General features: G+C 49.6%; 1 protein-coding gene across 1 annotated transcript in view; it reads right to left on the bottom strand.

Moving 5' to 3' along the window:
- The window catches only part of Rims3 (regulating synaptic membrane exocytosis 3), a 40,985-nt gene extending 32,358 nt beyond the window's left edge, over window positions 1-8,627 (bottom strand). Inside the window, exon 1 of the mRNA XM_021160890.2 lies at window positions 8,304-8,627. The gene's annotated coding sequence lies outside the window, so the exon portion shown is untranslated. The remainder of the gene's footprint in view (window positions 1-8,303) is intronic.
- Window positions 8,628-12,871: the final 4,244 nt, after the last annotated feature.

Raw genomic sequence — 12,871 nt, 5'->3', positions numbered from 1 at the left:
GATGAGAGGACTTGGCAGGTAAAGGTGCCTACCACCAAGCCTGCTGACCTGAATTTGATCCCTAAGACCCACATGGTGGGAGGTCGAGAGAACTTCCTTCCACACGCTGTCCTTTGACCTCCATATGTGTGTTACTGTGTGTGCGCACACACACACACACACACACAAATACAAATTTCTAAAAGAGAAATTGCTCAGGGTTACTTTTTCCTATTTATATATTTATAATTTGTCACTATAGTCCCCCAACTAAGAGAAAACTCACAGCAGGAATTTTAATCTGCATTTTTAAGATGAGAAGAGGCCCAGACAGGCTAAGAGACTTGCCCACAGTCATACAGCTCCACAAGGCAGATCAACTAGCAGGAGATCTGACTCCCACACAGATGACATCACCCTCACTCTGGGTGATCCTGGGTTGGGCAGTGGGGAAGGCAGAAGCATGGGTACTGGCATATGCTTACAGGGCTCTCACAACCCCAAAGAGCAAACGGGCAGGAGCAGGTAGCCAAGAGTAGGAGTTTTGCCCTGGAGTTATACAGCAGGACATCTCTGCATCATCAACACAACCTCTCCAAACTTCAGCTTCCCTGTCTTGAAAATGGGTGAAATAACAGCACAGCTGTATCTTTAAAACATAGTGGAACCGTGTGGATGGTGCCTGGTATAGAGTAAGTGTCAAATGGTTTATTACTAGGAAAGCAGGAAGAGCAGAATCAACACAGGTCAGGAATGACTGGCTGGTGAGACAGCCACGAGATGGTTCTTCACTGAGGAAAGGAAATGATATTATTATATTGTACTATATATATAATGTATATAATAGTAATTATATTTTTAGTACTATTAGTATTATTACTATTATCATTCATTATTTTAGACAGGGTTTCTCTGTGTAGCCATGGCTGTCCTGGAACTCACTCTGTGGACCAGGCTAGCCTCGTGAACTCAGAGGTCTGCCACCTTCTTCTGCCACTTGAGAGCTGGGATGAAATGTGTGCTACTACTGGTAAGATCAGTCTTAAAGGATGAGTATGATTTGAGAGGGAAGATAATTCTGGTTGGTGTGGTGTTTCAATGCCTGTTGGGAGGCTGAGGCAGGAGGAATGTGAATTTGAAGCCAACCTGGGCTAAATGGTGAGATGGTATCTCAAAAGTTCAAATACTAAGGATGTAGCTTGGTAGATGGCGACTTGTTTAGTGTGTACAAGGCCCTGGAACTGATCCCTAGCACTAGAGGGAGACTATGATGAAGTGCAGTTCTAAGTACTCAGAACTTGCCTCGCCCCATCATCCCACACCTTCTATCTGTGCTTGGGCCCTGAACCACATGTGACATGTGACAAGTTCTTCAGTGTCTGCCCTAGCCACTATTACCCTGGAATGAGTTCCCTTTAAGTCACAATTCCAGGCCCCCTTTCTCTAGGCACTGTCTGCATAGAAGGTTGTCTGCCCACCTGCCTGCTCCACCTTAAACACATAGCAGATATCTTCTAAAGCACTTGCCTGGCTAGCAGTGACACACACACACACACACACACCCGAAGGAGGTTCCAGGAGCTTCGTTTATGTCTGACTTGGTGATCCCTCCCAGCAGATTAAAGGTGAGTGATTCAGAGTAACACCTAATTCCCTCAGAGCCAATCAGATCTTCTCCTGGGAATTTGGACTTAGATCTGCCAAGCCCTAGGTGCTAATTCTGAGTATGGCCAGAATCCAGGGTCATGATACCAGAATCCAGTCAGGGGACAGATAAGGCAAAGGCAGCCAGAAGGATGCAGAGAATGAAGATTCAAATTCTCCTGACCTTCCAGGTCCCGCCTTCCTAGACTAGTGATGTCTGTTTATCCATCCGTCCACACCCCCATACCCTACACCCCATTACCTGTAACAAACCTTTATTACTAAAGCTGGCTTGCCTGCTCTTTCCTAATTAGGACAGAAGAGAAGCTACTGGAGATATAAAGATGAACACCCTAAAAACACACACTGTACCCAAGCTTCAGGCTTATTGGAAGGAGACACTTATGTAGTGTTGACACTGATGCTGCGAGGGCAGGATAGGTAACCACACTGGACAGGCAAACAGTCCTACACAAGGGGAGGGGCGGGCGAGCCATCATAAGCAGTAAGAACAGCAAGTGTAGGTACACAGAGGCACAAAACAGCCTGGCCTGCTGGAGAGACAGCCAGGTGTTCAAAGCATGCTGCGGAAGCCGGAGAGGTGGGGATGGACGGAGAGTTGGGTACAGATCATAAAGAGCTTTGAATACCATGCTAAGAAGCTGAGGCTTTTTCCTGCTGGCTATGGGGAGCTATTGAAGTATTTTAAGTAGCAGGGGGTGACAAGGTCAGTTCTATGTTTTGGAATGATCACTCTGGGGATGTGTGGAGAAAAGATTGAAAAAGGAAGGCCTGGCGGTAGAGAGGCCACTGAGGAAGCTTCAGGATGAAGTACTTGCTCTTTCATGCACCAGCCAACTCACTGTGTACCTACTATGTGCCAGGGCTAGGTAACACAGGTGCCAGACCCACTGAATGCTCAGGTGAGCAAAGAGGATGGGAAGCAAGTAAAGGGTGCCAAGCGTCGTGAGGAAGTACAAGGTCCTGGGTCTGAGGCTCAGTCTCTAAGCGCTCACTGTGCAAGCATGAAGACCTGAGTTCAAATCCCAGCACCCATGTAAAAAGCCAGGTAAGGCTGTGTGAATGTGTGTGTGTGTCTGAGTGTACGTGTGAGTGTGCGTGTATGGGATTAGGGGACAGAAGTGGGAGGATCTTGCTGGCCAGTCAGCTTAGAGCCAAGACCATGAGCTTGCAGTGTGCTGAGAGACCATATCATGGATATGTGTATTTGCACACTCATGCGCATGAACCATACCACACACAGAGAGACATACACACACAGGAGGAGAAAAAGGAAAAGGAGGAGGAGGTGGTGGTCTCATGGATGTGAAGTGTTTTGCTTTTAGACTTCTCTGCTGTGGTAACACTTGGGAAGAGTCAGCAGGGCCCCAGGATGGGGTGTGCATCCAGGACAGTATGTGTGAACCTCCTTCCGTGGAGGTTAAGAAAGAATGGGAGAAGATGATGTAAAAAGGGGAGGTAAGAAACAGATTATACGGGGCCTTGGAGACTGCGTCAGTAAATCTGGATTTTATTCTAAGAAGTCCTGGAAGTTTTAAGCAGGGAAATGACACAATCAAACATTTATCTTTAGAAGATCGTGCTGGCTACATCTACCAAACGACAGCAAGTGGGGCAGTCATGAGAGTGTAAGGAATCCAGGCAGGAGGCTGTCATCGGCGTCTAAGTGACAGAGAGCAGTGCTCTGGAAGGGGGTGTGAGCAGGAAGAGGGGCTGCAGACCTGACCTGAGAGAGGAACGCTGGAGAACCAGGCTTGTTAGGCTTGGCTGTGGGGGCGAGGACAGGGAGGTGTCCAGGAGAATTTCCAGCTTCCAGCTTGAGCAAGTGGGTGGGTGACGGTGACGGTGATAGAGACAAGCCAGGGACCCTGGAAGCAGAGCAGGTGCAGGTGGGTGGAACTGGGGACCTGGGTTCCATCCTTAGGTGGTGTCTAGGGAGCAGTAAGACCAGGTACTGAACATGGAAGAGATGACTAAATTCAGAAGAGTAAGTGAGATGACCTGGGGAAGATAGGCAAGGGGACAATGTAGTGAAGAGAGGGACCAGTGTAACACAGGTGCCATGGCAACAGCAGGACCTGGGAGTAGAGCGGCCAGCCATTCTGGACTTGTACTGTCAGAATCATGAAGCCAAAAGCTTTCAGACCCCAAAGGCATCTGGCCTTGAATCTCCCTCTCCCAGGCAAGGAGCATACCCTGGGCTTAGAAAATGCCCAGATGAAAGCTTTCCCTTCCTCTGCAGCCCTTCATCCCTCTGGGCAAAGCTAAGCTCTCCCTCCCAAGCATGACAGTGCATGTCTATAATTCTAGCACCTGAGGAACTGAGACAGGAGAATTGCCACAAGTTGAAAGTAGCAGCCATGCAAGACAGGACTACACAGTAAGAGCCTATGAATTGAATGAATGAATGAATGCCAAGTTCTTCCAGGCTCAGCTCAGACAGGTGGAAACTTCCCAGCCTAGGCCTGCTGTCTTGCTACCAGACAGATACCCTGTCTTTGAAACTCAGGTCTTCCTCTTGATAAACTGTGGGGCTGTGGTCAAAGACCCTCAGTTCCCTCATCTATGCAATGGAGAGGATGACTGTTGTTTCCTCAGTGGTGAGAGTGGGTGTATAAAGCACTTAGCAGAGGAACCATAGGGCAAACACCACGCAAGCCTCACTGACATGAATATCCTTCTGCCTTCACACAGACAGTCACTACCCCACACCTCTCCCCCATCTTTGATGTCCCCCACTCAGGAGCTATGTTCAAGTCAGCATCCTCTCTGGACTGTGAGCTAGGTAACATGAAAACTCTAGTGCTAGATGACAGCTCAGGTCCCTTGTTCAAAACCACTCTTTTCAGACAGCGGCAGCAAAAAAATAAAAAAGTATGAGGTCCTACTAAGCACAGGATTTCTCCCACGCTAGCCCTTACAGTGTGAGGCCTGACACAGGCCTTACAATTTCCAGTGAGATTTTTCAATTTCCTCTTCCCGTTTTATAGTTGACGACATTAAAGTTTAGATACCATCTTGTTCTGCTTATGAACTGCTGGGTTAGGATTCAAACACATAGCAGTTTTCAAACCTCTACACCTTGCCCTCTGACTCCCTAGAGGCTGGGAAAACCTGGCCCCAAGGGCTGAGCTTCGGTCAACAAGGCTGAGATGTGGCTCAGCCCACAGAGAGGGATCTAGAGAGACTAGAACTGTCTCCCTCCTGGGAAGAGACACATAAACAAGGGCTCCCTGGGTACCACCTCTGCTGCTACTCAAGGGAGGGGCTAAGAGAGGGCAAAAGGTCACTCACGAGGAGGCTCACTTGTGCCCATAGGTTCCAAAACACACACTCTCTGGAAGTCTGACCCTGTCTCCAATCCTTAAAACCCTTTAGGGGTTGCCACTTCAGGCAACCCCTAAAGACTTCAGGATAACCCTCACATTTCTCCTATCCCGCTAATCCAGGGTTGTGGAGCTTGGCTGTCTCTGAGCCTACCACACGCCCCTCCACTACACCACCAGGAGCTGTAAACACTGTTGCCTCTATCATCCTTGCATCTTTGCCTACATGGCATCCTCCATGCTCAGCTAAGAGGACAGCCTCTCTGGAAGCCCTTCTAGAACCTCAAAGTAGGGGAGCAACCTGCAGTGGTGGGTCTATGAACCTTGCTCTCAGCACATGTCACCTATGTAATCACCTGCTCTACACCATGAGCCTGCTAGAGAGTGGTTGCCATAGAGCAAGGTGCTGCCTGGTCCCTACAGCTTGCTGTACCAACGGCACCGACCACAGAGGCAAGAGTGCACCCTCCTCCTCTGCCTCCCTTTCTTGTTTCTTGTGAAGTGACCTTGAAAGGTACCCTGGGTTGTTTTGTTTTGTGTTTGAGACAGGGTCCCGTGTAGCCCAGGCTGGCCTCCAACTTGTTATGTGGCTCAGTTTAGTCACTTGCCATCCCCTGGGATTACAGAATGTACCATCAGACTCAGCTCTTTCTATTCAGCTATCTTGAACTCTTAAGTGTGAAGAGTCCAAACTTGCAAGGGATGAGAATCACCAGAGAGGGTTCCACCTGCCCTAGGCTGGCTGCATATTCTGACATCACACTTAACCCAGTAGCACCTTCTAGGTAGCTGGGCCAGTCAGGATGCAAAGCATACCTGGTTTGAGTTTCAGTTTTGAAACAAGGTCTCATTCTGTAGCCCTGTCTGGCTTGGACTTTGCTATGTAGACTAATCCTACAACAACAACCCTACTGCCCCTGCCTTCCCAATCACAAGGCATTCAGCCATGCACCACCAAGCCCAGCAATAATTCTTGCTTTCCAAAGCCAACTGAGGCAAGGGAGGTGAGCTGGAAACCTGAAGTTGTCACAAGTGGAGGACATGAACCTTACTCTGTCCAATGCCCAAGTCCCTTGCCTTCTCTCTGCCACTGACCCTTGTGACTCACTACTCAAAACCAATCCATCTCACCCACAGAGCTCCTATCCCGTACCAGACATCCCTGTGCACACAGCCCCATCATGAAAAGAGGCTGGTGGCCAAGTCATCTGTACGCACTGTGAAAGAAACACCCCCAGGCCAGCCAAAAGCAAATGGGGGGAGGCACCCCCATTATCAGCAAAGTACTGCTGTAGGAGAAGTGCTCTGCACCCCAAATCGGTGGCAAGAGCCATAGTCAGCACTTCCCTACACCCCCTGTGCCTGGGCTCCTGACAAGAGTGGGGGACACAGAAAAGCCTTCCAAAGTAGGGCTCCTAAGGTCAGAGAGCCCTGGGGCGGCTAGCACCTGGGGGTAAAAGGTTTCAGCTGGGGAGTGGGGCAGACTCAGGTGAGAGTTCTCACATGGCACTAATGAAATCAACCACCAGCCTCCCTCCCCCTCCCCTGAGACCCTCCAGGCTCCAGCTGATGCAATGCCCAGGCCTGATAATTGTTTTCCTCACTCCTTAAAGGGCCAGCTACCACTCTAGCTATGGACAGATTACCCAGACCCCTGACAGCCCTGCCCCCAATCCCAGAGCTCAGAAACTGCTCAGGGTGAGCAGCAAAGAACCGGCGGCAGCGGCAGCTCAGAGTGCTCAGCCAGCCAGCAGCTTCAAGCCCGGGCTCCAAAGAGTAAAATCCAATCAATATCCAGAGACTAGGAGTGGCAAGGAGGGAGCAAGAACAGTTAAGACAGCAACACCTACACTGAGCACATCCCCTGGAGGAAGGGACTAAGGTCCCTGCTGAGTCCTCAGCTCCTGGCTCCAGCATGCCTGCCCCAGCAAATGCTTGGCACAGTGTTGCTTATAGTTCAGCAGTTACCCACTGAGCTCAGGAGGGCTAAGGGAGAAGCTGCTCAAACCTACCACTGTATTTATTCCTCCTAAAACCGTAGGACTGTTTTGCCGAAAGAGGCTCGGAGAAAGCAGGTAATTCCTTCCTTTCATATCACATAGCCAGAAAGTAGCAGAGCCAGGGTTGGAAGACAAGTTTAATCAGCTCTGGGGCTCTACCTCTTATAAACGGCCAGATGGTTGGAGAACCCAAGGAAGTCCCTGAATACCTGGTTTAAGCACAAACTGCATGGACCCCCTCCCCAGCAGGCCCCTGTCCAGAGAGTGTCCCATTGGGCCATCCTCTTCACTTGCCTATGGGGACAGTTGGCAGCTGCGTGATTGTGATTACGGACTAATTGGTGGCTGGCAGCAACTGTGGAGATGGGTTGTCAATCCCTTGGTGAAAGACCCTCTTTCCACCATTCAGGCCCCAAAGCCCAGTGAGAAGTCATCACCAGCAGAGAACAGAGCAATAGGAAAAGCAGCTGCCTTCCTTCTCTCTCCAAGACATCACCCTTAGAGATAGGGTTGGACACAGCAATTCCCCCAGGCCCAAGCCCTGAAGGCCCCTGATGGCACTGCCAGCTAGGGCCCCTTGTTACTCTGGCTTAGCTACATTTCCCACCTTAGCCAGGGACCACAAGAGCTATAGAGATACTAGGAGGGGAAACCACTCCTTGAGGTTGGGTTGTACAGAGGTAATGGGGGCCTGGGATCCAAGCAACCAGGAAGCCAGCCAAGGAGACCTATTCTCCCAAATGAACAAGATACCAGAATAGCCCATGAAGGGTCTTGCCAAGCTTCCTTGAAGCCTTGGGTGACCCATCGTGCCCCTGACCACTTTTTCCCAGCTTCCCAGAAGCCCCTTCTTTCACCCTGAAGCTGCGTGAGCACCACCTCTCTCCTTTTTACTAAGAAGGGGAGTGTTTCTCTGGGTACAATGGTGTCACGTTGGAAGGAAAAAGTGGCCGCTTCCCAACCAGGGTACAGGCAGGAGGGAGAAAGGCAGGCTACCTTTCCAGGAGGGATTTTAAGCACTTTGCAAAAATGCCATGCGAAGCAATGCTGTTGAAGATCAGGGCCCCAGGTGAAACCCTGAGCGTCAGCAAAGTACTCCAGATTCTAGGGTTCCTACCCCATTTTCCAGGTTTCCTCAGGCTCAGCCCCCGCCCCACAGTCATCCCAGGTTGTGCGCATCGCGGAGCCTCCCCCCTACCCCCGCCCCCCAGATCTGGCATACATCCCTACGTAGCGCTCGGCGGCCGGCCGGAACCCCCCTTCGCAGCGTGGTCCCCTGACCGCAGCCCCCTCCCCACGCCCACTCGCAGGCGCGCAAGGCCTGCTGACTTACCCCGAGGTGGGGCCGGGGTCCACGCCTGGAGCGGGGTTCCGCTGGCGGAGTGGCGCCGCAAGGCGAGGCAGGTGCTGCCCCGGGACCCCGCCCCGCGGACCCGGCGGTAGGCGCGGCCCGGCCCCGAGCGGGCGCGGACTCCGAAGGGGTAGGGACGCGGGGCGGGGAGGGGCAGCGACAGAGACTCACGGGGGCATCGCCCGCCACCGGGCCGGACAGCTCCGCTCCGCCCGCCTGCGCTGCTGGCTCCGCAGCCGCCACACAGTTCTCAGTCGCCGCCGGGTGCAAAGCCCAAGCCACGGCTGGCGGGAGGAAGCGGGCCCTGGCAGGGGCGGGGCCTAGGGCTGGTGGGAGGGATTAGTGGATGGGGCGGGGCCAGATGGGGCGGGGTCCGAAGGTGGGCGTGGCCTCTGGAATCTGGATCTTCTAGGTGTATCCTTGAGGAGTAGGCCTGGAAGAAGTGAACCTCTAAGAATCAGGGGTTGGGGGCCGCTCAAGTCCCTAAGATACTCCTCCTGTCCCCTGCCTGTCCACTCTTCTACACAATCTGTTCCTTCTCATCCTTCCTTGTCCTTGGGGGCACCTCCCAGGTGCCTCCATCTATTCTGAACAAGATCAAGGAATGTCAGATGGTAAGCAGTAAGGCTAAACACCTTACAAACATAGAGTCCATTTTAAAGACCAAAAAAGGGGGGAAACTTTCGGAGGAGAAATGACTTGCTCAAGTGCCTGCTGTAAAAGATTTTCTGGAAAGAGGGAGAGAGAGAAAGAGAGAGAGAGAGATTTCAGCAGTCACAAAAGAGTGCTGCTTTTGAAGATCAGAGTTCAGTTCCCAACACCCAAGTCAGACAACTGTGACTCCAGCTCCAAGGAATCTGATGCCCTCTTCTGGCATCTGAAGGCTCCAGCACATGTGTGCACATACACACACAAAGTGAAAGTAAGTCCTTTTTATATATATAAAAAAAAAAAAGGAATTTCCAATATACTTTCAGACTTCAGGTAAGGGACTGGAGTATCAGGTCTATGACCCATATTAGCTCCTTTGCCACCTGTGGCAGTGCCTTTCAATTTGGGACAGTTTTGTCCTGAAGGAATTTTTTCACAATATCTTGAGTTACTCGTAGTTTCCGAAATTATGAGGGGTTTCCAGTAAGAAACAACCCTGGAACTGTGCTGACCAGTCCTGATACCAAAGAGTCCTCAGGCCCAGTGTCAATAGGACTGCAAGTGGGAACCCTGTATTACTGTTGGTTCTCTAGAGGGACAGAATTTAGAGAAGAAACATACACACACATGCACACACATACACGCACACATGTGGGAGGGGGGTTATTAAAATGGCTTACAGGCTGTGATCCGGCTTGTCCAACAATGGCTGTACAATGGAAAGTCCAAGAACGTAGGAGTTATTCACTCCACAAGGCCAGATGGCCTTCAAAATCTGCTGGAATGCCAAAGAAGTGGGTTCAAATGTCAGTGCCAGACTGAGGTTGCCAGTGAGGGTGAGGGCCAGTATGCAAAGAGCAAGCTTCATTTGCTTCCATCAACAGTGGATCTTTCAACCTCAAACGATCCAGGGTAAAAGTGGGTCTTCCCACTTCAAATGATTTAATTAAGGGGGGAAAAATCCTTCATTGGTATACCACTTGGGTTTCAGTTAATTCCCAATAAGGTCAAGTTGACAACCTAGAAAAACCATTACACGGGGCTTGGCACTTGCCTGGATGTACTTCAAATGGATGTGCTGATTTAAGACCCAGCAGTTTAGGCTTCTAGAGAGATAGATGGCTTAGTGGATAAGAGCACTGGCTGCTCTTCTAGAGATTCTGAGTTCAATTTCCTGCAACCACATGGTAGCTCATAACCATGAGATCTGCTGCCCTCTTCTGACATGCAGGTGCACATGCAGATAGAGCACGCATACACTAAATGGACAAACGAACAAACCTTTAAAAAAAATTAAAACGACTTGGTGGCTTAAGAGTTGAGGTTTCCTCTCCTACAGTCCTGCCTGGTCCCAACTTGGTTGTGTTTAAGTGAGCTTAGGGCTGGTCAGCTCTGCTTTCAGACTGGAAAGTTTGTTTGTTTCTCTGTGTAGCCCTGGCTACCCTGGAAGGAACGTTGTAGACCAGGCTGGCCTCAGATTCAGGAGATCTGCCTGCCTTTTTCTCCAAGTGTTGGCATTAAAGGTGTGCACCACCAGGACAGGCTACTGCTGGAAAGTTCTTTATTTTGCAAAATTTAAATGAGGAGTGGGAAGGTGGAAAGAACCAGAGAAATGACTCCAATTAAAGGGCTTCCCTCACCCCATTCTATACCTTCTCCACATGGTAAACTGGGGCCCAGCGATGTGGAAAGCTGGGTCCCTCGAGGTGTCAGCTGAGACTCGTGATTGTATTTGTTTATTAATGATAATGTCCTTACTGTCTAATCTAGACCTAGAACCAGAGTCTGTGTGCTAGGCTGCTTGTTCTGGAGCAGGCAGGAGAATTAGATTAAAGTGGGCACTGTGAGGGCTGGGGGAGTTATCTGGAACAGTGAGGGAGGTGACTGATGGAGAATACAGAACTGTGAGGGTTAAAGTGCCTGAGGGGAGTCTCTCTCCCCTGCCACCTCTCTCCTCGCCTCTCTCCTCTGTCGAAGAGACCTGTAAGTCAGGCACCACCTTTGGCATCATGGTCATTTTGCTTGCTGTTGAAAAACCTTGGACTTCCTTTCTGAAGAGATATACAAATGTACATTTTGTGTATAAGTTCAGGTCCCTCAAAACTATGTGTGTGCTTCCAGAGGATTGAGGTGAGTTGGCTCTTAAGTCCAAATAGAAGAATTAAGCATGCAGAATTTTAAATTTAAAATTAAATTATATTTCAAAAAAACATATTACAAAGTTCATGTTGATAACACAGTATGCTAGCGAAGCAGGAATAGGCAGATCCATGAAACAAAACGGAATACAGAAATAGACCCACTGGTGACTGTAGTCGCACAGAAATTAAGCATTTCATGAACCTCTAGATGAGAGAAACTCGAGGTCTCCAAACACAAAGTAATTCAAAGGGGATGGAAATGCTAATTGCCAGGGCTTAGTACATATTGTACAGAAGTGCTGAACTAGCACACTGCCCTACATAAACAAATACAATTAGTGTGTGTTAACGAAATACTTTTAATGTTTAATGGAGAGGGAAATGTCAACTACCCTGATCTGATCATTGCACACTGTGTTTATTTACATGTATTGAATTATGACTCTCCACCCCATGCATTTGTACAATAACTAAATGTAAGAAACAGGCCCAGCCACACTGGGGAATTCTGGGAAGATGAAGATAGTGCTTCAGATAAATCAGGGGTGGAGGGGACTGATGGGTCATACCTGTAAGCTCGGCACTTGGAAGACTGAGAGGGAAGAGTCGGGAGTTAGAGTGTAGCCTGAGCTACACAGCAGGACCTGTCTCAAGAGAGCAAAGATGGAGACATCGAAAAAATAGGTCATTCATCAAGTGGAGAAAGAGAAAAAAGCCATGTCTTACACAAGTAGGAAAAAAAAAAAAAAACAGGTAGAACACATTTAAATAATTATAGCATATGACACACCGGAAGGAAAACACGGGCGAATATTTTGAACATCAGGAGACCAAAACCATTTTGTAAGCTGAGAAGCCGTAACAGAAAACACTGAGACATTCATTTTCTTGTCTACCAAAGAAATGACCATAGTATCAAATTTGAAAGACAAGTCATAAATTGGAGGGAATAAATGCTCTCCACTCTGCCCCTCTGGCCCGTTGTCTCTTCTCTCAAGCCTAGGGGGGAGTACACAAGGAGGGCCTGTGAAAGTCTGGACCAAGCACATTGCCGAGACTCTTCCTAAGGCATCCCGGCCAGCGCCCACCTGTTCTAGGACCGGGAAGGCCCGGAAACCCCGGCTCTGCCATCTGGGTCCTCAGCAGGTGACAAGGCTGAGCCAGGGTCTGGCCGCAAGCTGCTCACTACTTCCCTCACGTGGTCATTCTGGAAACTGCAAGTTTCAGTTCAAGCTACTTCATATAGTTTGTCAGTGTCTGTCTGTCTTTTTTTTTTTTTTTTTTTTTTTTTTTTTGTTATAGTGTGATTGTCTTTTTTAAAATTGGGTATTTATTTCATTTACATTTCCAATGCTATCCCAAAAGTCCCCCACATGCTCCCCACCCACTCCCTCACCCACCCTCTCCTACTTCTTGGCCCTGTCTCGTTCCCCTCCCTGTACTGAGGCATATAAAGTTTGCATGACCAATGTCTTTTCTTTCTTGAGAAAAGGTCTTACTATGTAATCCTGGATGTCATGGAACTCGTTTCGTAGACCAAGATGGTATCGAACTCCCAGAGAGCCACCTGCTTCTGTCTCCTGAGTGCTGGGATTAAAAGTGTGAGCCATCAGCCCGGCGTGGTGGCGCACGCCTTTAATCCCAGCACTCGGGAGGCAGAGGCAGGAGGATTTCTGAGTTCGAGGCCAGCCTGGTCTACAGAGTGAGTTCCAGGACAGCCAGGGCTACACAGAGAAACCCTGTCTCGAAAAACCAAAA

The sequence above is a fragment of the Mus caroli genome, chromosome 4 (assembly GCF_900094665.2).
Source record: "Mus caroli chromosome 4, CAROLI_EIJ_v1.1, whole genome shotgun sequence".
NCBI classification, from domain to species: Eukaryota; Metazoa; Chordata; class Mammalia; order Rodentia; family Muridae; genus Mus; species Mus caroli.
This window is presented reverse-complemented; position numbering and strand designations above follow the sequence as displayed.